Source organism: Podarcis filfolensis, assembly GCF_964270895.1.
Source record: "Podarcis filfolensis genome assembly, chromosome: 7".
Lineage (NCBI taxonomy): Eukaryota > Metazoa > Chordata > Lepidosauria > Squamata > Lacertidae > Podarcis > Podarcis filfolensis.
The window spans coordinates 17689161-17703311 of NC_139603.1; the positions used below are offsets into that span (position 1 = coordinate 17689161).

At 41.9% G+C, this 14151-nt stretch overlaps 1 long non-coding RNA gene across 1 annotated transcript in view; it reads left to right on the forward strand.

Moving 5' to 3' along the window:
• LOC310767298 overlaps positions 1–14151 on the forward strand; it is a 36753-nt gene that overhangs the window by 20626 nt on the left and 1976 nt on the right. The window lies entirely within an intron of this gene.

Sequence of the window (14151 nt, forward strand, 5' to 3'; positions counted from 1 at the left end):
TCCCCTTGGTTAGTGGGTATAGACCCACCCACCCCGCCAAAAAACTCCATCCAATTACCACAATTCATGGTTTCAGGAAAAAATGTAGAAATTCTATTTCATATCCATATGGTATTTCATTATTTACTTTAAGCTGCCCAGAGAACTTTATGCTATGGGTAAGGATGGACAATTCTGCCAGTTTTGATTCCTCTTAGTTTCTCATTTTTCCAATCTTAAATTCAGTTCTCCATATTTCCACATGAATTTGCTTTAAAAAAAAAAAGTCATCATGAAAATTCCTCAGCATTTTAATGTGAATTTCTTCTAACATGCATATTTTTGCAAAGTTATTCTCCCTAACATAATGGATTTTTGTGTGTTATTGTTACTAATATTTGTACTTGACTACAATGCATTTTGTACACATTGCTTGGCTAGAGAAGTGCATTGCAAAATTCAGAGAAGTGCAAATTTCAAAGGATGGCTGCATATTGTTACAGAAAGTGCAAATTTGGGAGGTTCATGTTTAAATGCATACAAATGCCTGTCATCGCCATTTCCCCCCCATATTTAGCCTTGACTGCTCTTTCCCCTCCTCTTCAGTCCCCCTCACATCTTGATAAGTTTGCAAAAGTGTTCAGGGGTGGTGGTGAATGAGAGACTGGAAGCTGAGGGGATTGGTACCCAGCCATTAGGAACCAACGCAAAATTCTGAAATGTTTCACCTTTCATTAAAAATTTCCAGATTAAAGATGGCAACCCTAGACTACACTTGCAGCATCACTTATTAAAGTCTCTTGAGCAGCCAGTCTACCGTCTTTTTGCATGAGATTTGAGAAGATTGCTCTGACTCAATTGACAGTACTCAGCTAAAAGGCCATTCATTTTGCTTACAGCATCTCCTTATACCCCAGTCACTGTAAACATCCCAAATATGATGCCTTTACTTTATATAAGAAATGAAAGTCCAAACTGCTGTTGGGTTCATAGTTCTTATTCCTACAGGCCTCCAGAGATAATTCTGTTTTAAGCTGTTGTAAGTCAACAAGCTTCTGGAAGAGATATTGCTGAAGTCACTTAAGAAATACTGGAGCTTGCTCAGCCTAAGCGACAAGGAGAAAGGTTGATAAAAGTGATTCAGATAGTCCAGGGAATGAATGTTATAACTGAGTACAGTTCCAGTGCACTGTGTTATATTAAAATGTGACTTTGATCCATAAAGAGAGAATCATAGCTCTCCTGGTATATAGCTTTACAGGAACACCAAGACTGAATTGTTGGGTTTACAGCTTAAACAATGCAGAAAATTTCATTTCAAGTAACCCAGGGCAAAGATTGCAGTCTGGAACATGTTCAGATTTGTCACTTCTTCTTCTTACTCCTGTTCTTAAAATTAAAAGCATTGTTTTATGGTTTGAACCATTCACCAGGTGCTTGTTTAAATTCCTTACGTGTCCCTTTCTGAGGGCAAAGGCAAGCACAAAGAAAGAAAGAAAAAGAACAATACTTCAATGCTACCAATGGAAAATAGAGTAGTAATGTAGGGGGCGATGCTAAGTATGGGAAGCTTGCATAATTTACACTAGTGTAAGTACTCCAGATCCAAACTCTGTTCGGGAGTGGCACTACTGCTGTTGGAGCCAGCCTAAGCATGTGAGAGGTTACTTTGGCTATTGTGTGCTACTGTAAAAAGGAAATTAATAACAAACCATTTAAATCGCAGGGCCTTCTGTAATTTTACTGCTATAACAGCATTTCATTTTTATTAAATTGCAACTTACTTTACATTTCCTTTGATAAGCTGGAAGGAGTGGACAGGAATCTAGTGCTTCTTCTCATGGGTGTTTTCTGTAAAATGCACATGGATGCATTACTGTCACACCGTTATTTTCCGTTCCGACATCCCTGAGGGATTAACTAGCTACTGTTGGGAGATAAAATGCTGGATCTTAGTCTGATCCACTAGGCAAATCTTACATTCTGTCATGGGCCAGGAGTCAACTTCACCTGCTGAGCAGCAGCCTGAAGGGGAGAAGGCAGAGAGGGTGGAATGACTCCACCTGCAGCTGATTAGCCTTCAAGGACACAGAGGAAAAGGCGCAGATGAGAACCAGCTGGCTTCAGCTTTCTTAAGCAGAGCTTCCAGCAGCAGTCAGATGTTGGAAACAATGCTTGCAGTTCCTTGCCACTTCCTGCTTGTCTTGACCACATGATCATTGGATTCCCTGACTCCTGGACCACCTGACAACATAGACTGCTATTCTCCCTATGGACCTGACATAGGATGCTGACTCTGTCTTTAGGCAAGTACACCTCCGGAGACTCTTCTAGTTTGGTCTTCCACTCCACTGAGCTCTGCACATTGTTGCTCAGGCAACAAGACTACGACACATTCTCCTTTTCACAAAGACACATTATATGCTTGACCTTTAAGCCAATGCCTTATTCAGCTGACATTTGCCAAACAGTTGACTGTCATAGAAAACAGCAGTTCCCATATGAATTTCTTCCCTCCCCTAGTGATATCTGCATCCTTATATCATGATGTCCTGGGTTTTCCTGATTCTGCTAGTGCCAGGCTCTGGAACCTTTGGCCCTCCAGATGTTGCTTGACTACAACTTCCATTATCACTGGCCATTGGCCATGCAGGCTAGGGCTGATGGGAATTAGAGTCCAACAACTTCTGGAGGGCCACAGTTTGCCCAAGTCTTCGGCTCATGGAATCCCTGTGACGTGGAGTGGGGGACATACACAATTTAATGATGCCAGCAGATTAAATAAATTGCAATTACAGAAGGACATATATGTCTACATACTTTTTTATGAGGTGGGTGGGTAAGCAGACTAGTTTCTAACAATTTTAATAAGAAGAATGGTGTGATACATTTTTCCTTGTATATCAGGATCTGATCATTATGGTTCATCTGGGATGTGTGTCAACTCTCCTCTTGCACACACCCCCCCCCCCCGTTGATGCCCAGAGCAGTGGGTCTCCAGCTGTTTTTGGACTACAACTCTCATTATCCCTAGCTAGCAGGACCAGTGGTCAGGGATGATGAGAATGTAGTCCAAACAGCTGGAGATCAAATTTGAGGAAACACTTGTCTCAGGCCTCCTGTTACTTATGGCAGCCCCATCTTTCATGTCCTGCTTCATCTTGGCCTGTGTAGGACTTCTTACTTGGAATATACATCTAGCCAAGTATAATGTGATTTCCTTTCAGATATCCTTTAAGTTGTAAAAATAAACAAGCAAGTGGCAGGTCAAACATTTATGATCATGCTACACCTCAGAGAAAGCCCCTTTTGTAGCTCTGTGCATTTTCTTGATGAAAAGCTTATAAAAATCGTGCATTTCCCCCCTGAAGATATCATAAAAGATGTATAAGCTACAGCTTTGCCTTCAGCATTATTCTGCACCACACCCCAGGGCAAACTATGCATATGCTTGTCTGGCATATTCTAAAATGGATCCTGTCTACTCTCCTTGAAAGCCCTTCTCCTCGTCCCCCCTGCACTAGCTTTTTTTGGGTATAGAAAAGTTCAGGTTCTCTTGCCAGCATAAGCTCCTCATTTTGTATGCTTATTCTATAACAGGCTCTTAGGGAAATGCACAACCATCATCGAATTCCAGGCAAATTCAAGGGCTTATTTGGTTGATTGATTACATTCAAGTGTTGCTTTTCTTCTTGAAGACATCAAGGCAGCATAAACCTAGATCAGTGAGCTGGATCCAGAATGTCCTTTCTGCAAGGGGTCCCACAGGTGGAAGGACCAACAGCTGAAAATCACCTGTCCCACACACCCCAAAAACTTTTGCAGAGGGTCCTCAAACCCCATAGATAATCTTCATAGAGCTCGGTCCCAGCTCCTGCCAACCTAGCAGGTCGAAATCATGCCCCAAAGTGCAAGTAGATAAATAGGTACTGATCCAGAACTTATACTGCGGGGTGCTGACCTTTAAAGCCCTAAACGGCCTCGGTCCAGTATATCTGAAGGAGCGTCTCCACCCCCATCGTTCTACCCGGACACTGAGGTCCAGCACCGAGGGCCTTCTGGCGGTTCCCTCACTGTGAGAAGCCAAGTTACAGGGAACCAGGCAGAGGGCCTTCTCGGTAGTGGCGCCCTCCCTGTGGAACGCCCTCCCACCAGATGTCAAAGAGAACAACAACTACCAGACTTTTAGAAGACATCTGAAGGCAGCCCTGTTTAGGGAAGCTTTTAATGTTTGATGTATTACAGTATTTTAATATTTTTTGGGAAGCCGCCCAGAGTGGGCGGGGTATAAATAATAAATTATTATTATTATCATCATCATCATCATCATCATCATCATCATCATCATAGGGGCCTACAAGAGGAAGGAACAGTTGACATAAATCATCTCCGCTCTTGCCTTTCTTCCAATGGGAGCATCACATGAGTGGAGTTCCTTAATTTCAACCCATAAGTTTTTTTATTTCAAACTGAAACACAACTACATGTGTAGTTGAATTTGCCGAAAAGGATATTTCAAGGCGAATCTAGGGATTTTGTTCAGGCAAAACATCAGAGAAATATCAGAGGGCACCCAAAGAGATTCATAAGTCTGGCAAAATCTCCCAGGAGAAGTCTATGCATGCTTAAATTGAAGCTATGAAACAGCCTTATGCTTAAGGATCATTGTGGAAGTGCCTGCTTTGAGTTGGAGCAGAATGATGTTATGCTACCTAATGAGTTTAGCTCACCTAAATTCAGCAGTGGACCTTGGAAACCAGAATGGCTTCCACAAATCACTCTGATTCTGTGAGAGTAAAATAATGAGAACATTTTTCACTGTATCTGACATCTTAGGATGTGAAGAGGATCAAGGGCAGCTTTTGTACTGCACTGCAAACCCCACCTGAACCTCAGTGAAGCTTAGATTGAGCAATACTAATGCAATCTTACTAGTCTTCTATTTCTGAATTGCAGAGGTTTTGGGCAGGGAGGCAAAGCAACCTCTCAATGTATGTGTTGAGCTGTTTGTGTAAAACTATAAACGTCTAAATGTAACATATAGATGGGGGCTCTTTTCTGCACCACGAGGTGAATGAGACACCATTCTTGTTCAAGAATAACTCATTTTGCTTGCTACCCATTTCTTGGTTATTAGTCTCTGCTAGACAACAAACCTCTCCTTCACTGGGGGGTTTTAACATCTGCCACAGATGTTTTAGTTGATATTCCTGTATTACAGAGAGTGGGATGAGATAACCCTCAAGGTCCCTTCCAACTCTGCAATTCTATGATTCTATGAAATGCTTAAGTTGCCATGGAATTCAGCCAAAAACAGAAATTGGATGAGTATGTAGAGATTTCTGTTCAGGACAAATACGAGAGGGGTAAAATGAGGTTGTGTAACCCACGTGGGTGGCGCTGTGGTCTAAACCACTGAGCCTCTTGGGCTTGCTAATCAGAAGGTTGGTGGTTCGAATCCCCGTGATGGGATGAGCTCTTGTTGCTTGGTCCCAGCTCCTGCCAACCTAGCAGTTTGAAATCACGCCCAAAAGTGCAAGTAGATAAATAGGTACCACCTCGGTGAGAAGGTAAACAGCGTTTCTGTGCGCTGTTCTGGTTTCGCCAGAAGTGGCTTAGTCATGCTGGCCACATGACTTGGAAACACTGTCTGCAGACAGACGTCGGCTCCCTCAGCCTGTAAAGCGAGATGAGCGCCACAACCCCAGAGTCATCTGCAACTGGACTTAACTGTCTGGGTTCCTTTACCTTTTAACCCTAGCAGTATTTTTTCAGGCATCTGCAAAAGTTCCTAATTCATAGGAACATAGGAAGCTACCTTATGGTGAGTTAGACAATTGGTTCATCTAGCTCAGTATTGTCAGCAATGGATGGTAGTGACTTTCCAGGATTTCAAATGAAGGACATTCCCAGCCCTACCTTCCCGGACAATAATTTCCATCACGCAATCTCATGCCAGCAGAAAGCATTTTTTTTTTTTTGTCAATGGAACCTTTGGCTTCGTTAATTGTTTGCAATATAATTAATTGCTATCATTATGTCAATAATTGTTTGAGGGCAACCCATTGCTGCTCAACTGGGAACAGCTGATATATGATCACCCACCTGTTGAGTCAAGAGCTTCCTTTTGTGTGTGTGGATCAGAAGAGCTACAAACAGAGCATGAAAGGCTACGAGTGCACAGTGAATCAAAAGAGAACGTTATCATTTCCGTCACCCTTCCTCCTCCCCTTTTATTAGTGTATGTTCTCTTAGCCACTGCAGCAACCCAGATATGAAATTATGAGCTCTTGTGGTTGACAGGATGGTCTCTCATGATTGTAGTGGAGGAGTTACAACATTTTGCTTTGCTTTAGTTTATTTCCCTTTGTATTATATATAATATTTTTTATATAAAATATAGATTTCCCTACCTTGTCTCCCCACAGCATTCAAGGCAGGTCCCAAATCTGTAGAGCAAAACATAAAATACACAAGCTACAATGCTAAATAACGCCAGTTGCTCACTTGAGCTCCTGTATAGTGCACATTTATTGTACATTTTTGTATCCACTTATATTAATGTTGTTCACTGCTTCAGGAGTCTTTGGGCTATAAAGCAGAATATAAATAAACCATACTATAAACAGGTCTCATCAACAGCAGTTTTAAAAGGTAGTCTTTCAAACTGAACATGGGAAAAGATTTACTCTTGTAATATAGGTGGTGCTGTGGTCTAACCAGTGAGCTTGCCAATCGGAAGGTTGGTGGTTTGAATCTCCTCGATGGGGTCAGCTCCCGTGGTTTGGTCCCAGCTCCTGCCCACCTAGCAGTTCGTAAGCACATCAAAGTGCAAGTAGATAAATAGGTACCACTCCGGCAGGAAGGTAAACACTGTTTCCGTGCACTGCTCTGGTGTTGGTGTTTCGTTGCGCCAGAAGTACATGACCCGGAAAAACTGTGGACAAACGTTGGCTTCCTCGGCCAGTAAAGCGAGATAAGCGCCGTAACCCCAGAGTCGTTCACAACCGGACTTAACTGTCGGGGGTCCTTTAAAGGTAAAGGGGCCCCTGACCATTAGTTCCAGTCATGGACGACTCTGGGGTTGCAGCGCTCATCTCGCTTTATTGGCCGAGGGAGCTGGCGTACAGCTTCTGGGTCATGTGGCCAGCATGCCTAAGCCGCTTCTGGCGAACCAGAGCAGCACATGGAAACACCGTTTACCTTCCCACCGGAAAAGTACCTATTTATCTACTTGCACTTTGACGTGCTTTCGAACTGCTAGGTTGGCAGAAGCAGGGACTGAGCAACGGGAGCTCACCCCGTCGCGGGGATTCAAACCGCCGACCTTCTGATCGGCGAGCCCTAGGCTCTGTGGTTTAACCCACAGCACCACCTGTGTCCAGGGGTCCTTTACCTTTTTATGCAACAAAGACAGCAAAATACCCTGTACCACTTTCAAGACTGACACATATAGTGACATGTGAGACAAAGGTACCAAAGTGTTGTGGGTCACCACCCTTTGGAGCGATGTCTGCTAAAGTTTAGTCTTCTTGGAATAGACATAGAGGAGGAGAAGCAAACAAACAAGGAGCTTACAGGGATAGATTCATACGTCATAAGGATTGGGGCTTATTAGCATTCACAATGAATATAAACGTAAAATCCAGTTCCAAACTAATCATATTTCACCTAGAAATCATTTATGTTAAACAGGAAGAAGCATGAAAAAGCAGCAACAGAAATATTGCAAGTGTAGTGATGATAATGAAAAAGACAATAAAACAACAACACTGCAGCAGTCCTAGCAGAGTAGATAAAAATGCATTTTTAATTCCCAAAATGTTTGAACGTCTGTATTCCTTTCTCAAGGGAAAAATGCTTCGCAAAACCTAAAAGCAAAGTAGAAGGTTTTGCTTTTTTCAGTTGGGGACCATATTTTCCCCCCTTGAGAAAAAAAACTGGCATTTGAAATGCTTTCAGAATTAAAGATACATTTTTGTTTCTTTCTTGTTTGGCTTCTGTTTGTGTGTGTCCCGCCCCCCTGCTGCCTCCAAGGACTTGATGTAACCCCATGGGATCCTGCCAGAATAGGGTCTCGGGGACAGTGATTCATCATTCCGCAAAAGCCTATCTGCAGCCTGCTGTTCCCGCTTGCTCTCTCATTTTTAGATGATAGCATTGATTGGATCAACTGCAAACACAATTCTCTACCTATGAAAATACAGAGCAGTTCTTGCACTTAATTTCAGGCTCAAATAGGCAAATACACTCCAGTGACTGCTGGTGTTTGTTTTTGTTAACACCAGCCCAAATAAAATTTCTATCATTGCATTGTAACAGTTAGACAAGTGCACACACAAACACAGTTCTTTTGCAAACATTTCCGCATGTTACACCAGCAGTGGAATCAATGTATCCAGCAAATACGTATGCGTTTTGCATTGCTAAGTAATATATGCAGTGTCCATAAAGGAACTGGGGAAAAAAGTTCAGTTTTTGAATGAAGAAAGCCAGCCAGTCAGTCAGTCAACAGGATCATTACTTTAAGGGGCTTATGTCTATTAAATAGCCCATTGCGGGCATCACTTTTTATAATCCTTTAAATCATGTTTGAGGCTAGCAACTTTCCCCTAGAGGCCTCGATAAATAGGTTTCTATAGTGTTCTCATTCAGGCAAGATATATAATCCCCAGCTATAGATTTACAGAGGCTACATTTTATTAGCAATCAGAGAACACCAGGGAACAGTGTGGGGTGTGTGTGTGTGTGTGTGCATATATATTTCTGCTGATACAGTTATCTTCCAGAAAATTCAAATGCTCTTCCAATAAATGGTACAGAACAGTCTGAACAAAATGCTAACTTGAAAATGTAATGGTGGCGTTAAGTTGTGCCCTGCTCTTTCTTCTGATATCTTCATCCCCAGTCCCTAGCCTCATCACATGCTCATCTCACTGATGGTATCATTCTGGAAAATCTGTAACGTGGAAAATTTGGACTATTGTGCAGGTAAAAACCCACTGTGGTTGAAGTGGCTTCAATAGGAAACATCATCTGCCATATCACTTTATTGGATCATATAGCCAAAGAACAGAAAAATGAAGTGGCCAGGGTTTTAATTTGGAATCCTTTCAAGTGCCCTTCCACACAACTACAATCAAACAAGGAAAGGGAGGGGTCATCAATATTTAAGGCTCACTGTCTTTGGGAGGTGGAAATAGTAACTGACAATCTTACATAATGCAAAAAGAATACTTTTACTTCATCCATGGAAACCAAGACTGTTAATAGATCACACAAACTACCAAGCTTGGACCAAAATCCTTAAAATCAATGAGTGAACATGCTCCCATAGAAGCCAGCTCCTAGGGGCCAAGGTCCCTTTACCCTCACAATAAAGTATTTGTGGGGCCTGCCCCCCAGGTTGACGGGCATTGTCATTCAAATGGTGTGTGAGCAACGCATCTTGTGATGAATTATGCTGGGTGGGGCTTACCTGCCCCCTAATGTTTTATTCAATTTACCTCCCCCCCCCTTTATTTTATACTTGCAGTAACCCTGCAGGATATAAATTTTCCAAATAAGTAAATAAAATAGTGGATCCAGGACTTAGATGAGATTCAAACCTGGAACTTCAAAGTAGGTGTTGACAAATCAGGCTGGTTTTGGTCTGTGTGACTTTCACATGTGTTTACCCAGAAGTCCATACTGTCCTGTTTTACATTAAATGCCTTTTTGGGAAAACCTGTGCAAAGCATTGAACTTAAATATTATTTAATTACATGTTTTAAGACTGAAAACCTGCTGGACTAGTCTGGTCTGGAACATCCTTTTATTATGTAAACTACAGGTGATATGTAGAATTAAATAGATGGCCTATGGGAACTAAATAGCCAACTGAAGATCAGTTTAGTTCATATCAGAATTTGCTAAGATCAAATTTCTCAAGCATTGTTACTTTCTAGCTCATTTTTATAACCATGATGTAAGTACTGTTATGTAGAACACAACTGAATATTTGTGTTCGAACAGCTTGGATCATACAGAAGTAAATATCCCATAGTCACACCATGGTTGTGGCTTTAAAACTGTGACTTTGCTCTGATGTTGGTCTGTGGTGTAAAGGTAAGGGGACCCCTGACCGTTAGGTCCAGTCACGGACGACTCTGGGATTGCGGCACTCATCTCGCTTTACTGGCCAAGGGAGCCGGTGTACAGCTTCCGGGTCATGTGGCCGGCATGACTAAGCTGCTTCTGGCGAACCAGAGCAGTGAACGGAAACACCGTTCACCTTCCTGCTGGAGCAGTACCTATTTATCTACTTGCACTTTGACGTGCTTTTGAACTGCTAGGTTGGCAGGAGCAGGGACCGAGCAACAGGAGCTCACCCCATCATGGGGATTTGAACCGCTGACCTTCTGATCGGCAAGCCCTAGGCTCAGTGGTTTACACCACAGTGCCACCCGTGTCCCTGTCTATGGCATATTCGGGTGCTGTTCCTTCATACTGCCTTTGAGGACCCATATCCCTCCCATAGTATGTAGGCTGCCTCACAGCACTTACCAACTTGGTAGAATTCAGGCATGCATGGTGATATAATGTTTTAAGAACTTCACCATTTGACATATATATCTAACAGCAAAAAAAGGATTATAAGAAACTTTGTTCTAAGATCATGTTAAAGTTGCAGAGTTCATTTCTGGCTCCTTACTTTGTTTCAGAAACTCCCAACTTTCCTCTTTCACAGCTAATTAAAAGACTGTCAGAAATCTCCTGTTGTTTCCAGTAAGCCTGGAATTAAGTGTAATTCCAAAGTGCAATTAAAAGCATGGTTGGTTTTAATATATATACATATTGCAGATCTTCAGTTCTCTATTAGTAGTGCAGCGCAAATCGGCTTGGTTTGGCGAGGCTGTCACAATTTGTGGACAAAACAATATTTTCTGCAGATATTGCTTTGTTCCTTATAGACTATTACATTTAAGCTTGGAAATGTTCAACTTTGTAATCAGAAGTTAGCTTGTGACTGCTTAATAATCAAGAATTGAAATAGGGCTGTATTCATTAGAAAGTCATTTATAGGAATAGCAAGGCTATCCACTGTGATAATAGAATGGATTAAATAAAACTGAGAGTATTGAAAGGGATATGAAACATCCACAATAGAGAGGACATGCAGATCTAAGCAGGAATTAGCATTATGCAGAAGGTTTCTCTGGAGGTAAGTTATTGCATAACTATTTGCAGTAGAATTCTTGTAACCTTACCCAGCATCCTACGACATTAACCAGTGTCAGGTATACAGTGGTACCTCAGGTTACATACGTTTCAGGTTACATACGCTTCAGGTCACAGACTCTGCTAACCCAAAAATAGTGCTTCAGGTTAAGAACTTTGAGAACAGAAATCGTGCTCCGGCGGTGCAGCAGCAGCAGGAGGCCCCATTAGCTAAAGTGGTGCTTTAGGTTAAGAACAGTTTCAGGTTAAGAACGGACCTCTGGAACAAATTAAGTACTTAACCCGAGGTACCACTGTACTTATACATTAAGATGGGGGTGGGGGATCCATGGCCCTATAGATAATATTGGGGGGCGGGGGGAAATCTCCTCTTTGGGAGGAGAAAAGACTAAGGAGTAAATCGTATCCAAATCCAGAGTCCCTACGACGGTTGGATGGTGCCTTGTATGCCTCCTTCCAGCACCTCCTGCACCCAAGCTGGTGCCAGACATATTGCTCTGCTTTCCTTTGAACAACATCAGTTAGGCTGGGAGGACAGTCTTGTTGTCTGGGAAGCCCAGGACCTCCATACACACTGTCCTGGCTTGCATCCCAAGGAGGTCACTTTGATGCTGCTAATACAGCAAAAAAAGCAATGCAGAAGGAGCAGTTATGAGTTACTGGTCTCTACAGCCACAGCAGGCACTGTGATTCTCCTGCAGTTTGACATTACCCCTGGAGGTGCACTCCATTGTCTCTTAAGACAGACAGGTGCCAACAAGAACAAATCCCACCATCCCTGGCGATTAGCCACACTTGCTGGGACCAATGCATACTAAGAATCTCAGTGCTACCATTGATGGGTACTACAAGTTCCTGAAATGTTTAAACCAAACTACTTCCTCCTCCTTTCACATTGGATTCTGGTATCTTGGTCTTGTTGCCCTTGTGTCCCCATAGGGTTGATTGATTTATTTTACTGACTTTTCTTCTCTTTGTTAAAGGAATGTTCTTCCATTCTTGGGGGATTATTTCCTGTCTTATATTACTGTTTACAGAAGAGATCTTCCTTGTAGGATCTTTTCAAATATGTGCACTGTGGTTTCCTTCTAGTTCAAAGTGGTCTTCATGAGGTCTAGAGGCTCCATCTTCCAAACCGTTACTCATACAAATAGCCCTACAAACTACAGGCCACCAACTGATATCACTCAGGAACGGGAAAGCAAATGTGCATTAAGTGTATATGTATTTGCAGAAGAAATACAGTAACTGATCAAAGTTAACTGAACGTATAGCTCTTACTTTTCATAGAAGATTATTTTATCATTCTGTATCAGGAACAATGTCTTTGTGTTCAGTTCATTGGTGAACCTGTCTGCCCATCCTTCTCCCCCAGAACTGCTTCACCAGTGCAGTCAAAGGTGCCATCAGAAAGCTGAGGTGGATGGCAAGTAATCTGCTATCTTGGGGGGAAGTGTGACCTTTCACATGGAGGAGCAGCAATGTGGTGAAGGCAGAATGCAGGTCTGGGACTTTTATCAGAGCAGCAGTGATGAAATGGAAAAGAAGTGCAATTCTTTCAAGAGGAATACCAAAATTTCATGAAAATTGCTCACTACCTATGCTCCCCAAATAAAGTAATGCTTTTCCTCCTAAGTAAAAGTGTAGCTTTGATTTATAAATAGATTTAGTCTTGTTCAAAACCTGATAATGTTTACCCATATCCATTCTTCCCCAACCTTGTGATATCGAGCTCCCAAATGGGATTGTATCTCAAAATGCTGGAAAAAATAGGATTTTGTTGTCAAAACAGTCCAAGATGTACAATGATTGTTTAAATGCCTTCTTCAGGGCATTTGTATACTTGCTCTAAACAAACAGCCTGCAGAGATCAAAGTTAGATATATCTCCCTTTCACATTAACTGGTTTGATTCATAAATATACCGTATTTTTCCGTGTATAAGACACCCCCATGTATAAGACGCCCCCTACTTTTGGAGATTGCAAATTTTGAAAATGGGCACATGCACTATCCATGGATAAGATGCCCCCAAATTTTTAACCTTATTTTAAAGTAAAAAAACCACTGGTCTTATACATGGAAAAGTATGGTATTTAGTCTTGTTTGAATCATGCTCAGTCTTCCCCAAACTTCTGTGTTGAAGTTGTTCCACAACAGCTCTCATAATGCATGCCATTGACCAGGCTGGCTGTGGCTAATGGGAATGATAGTCCAAAACATATGGAGAGTTCAAGCTTGAGGAAGGCAGCCTTGCACTGTAAGAAGTCTTTAAAGATAAGACATCAGGGTGAATCTAGTTTATATCATCCCTACCTTACTGGCTATGCACTTGGGTTCGAGTCTGTCTCTGTGTGTTTCTAGAACAAGCTGTTTTTTCCTGTATCATCCAGTGTTCTTCTATTGTCATCTGACAATAGAATATAAATACTAGAATAAGGCTCAGTAAGGATTTTTGGACTCTGAAAACACTCCATGTCTCTATTAATTCCTGCAACATTGTATTTGTTGAGAGAAATCCTTTGGTTTAAATTTGTTTTGAAAGATTATAAATAAATTGGACTCTACTGTCAAGCAGCATCCACAAAAGCTTTGAATTGCACTTATGTAAGCTGTGCTTCACGAGGAGTTCATTTGTGGTGTGTGCTGAAAATTCCTCCTACATGTTTTCTTTCTTTCTTAACCATTCTCCATCAGTTAAGAAGGAAATGAATTGCATTTATCAAAGGTAGGAGGGAAGTTAAGTTAAATTCTCATGGGTGGGGTACATAATTTTTATTGCACTTAACATTACCTTTAAGGTGGATGAGGGCTGTTTATCCTTTCATCCATTCTACAAATCATTTCTTCCATGATTTATGGCTTCTCAATTGCCCATGCACTAGGGAAAACACACACCATAAGGCAGTGGTGGCCCATGTGATGTAGTCCAAAGCATCTAGAAGACAACTCC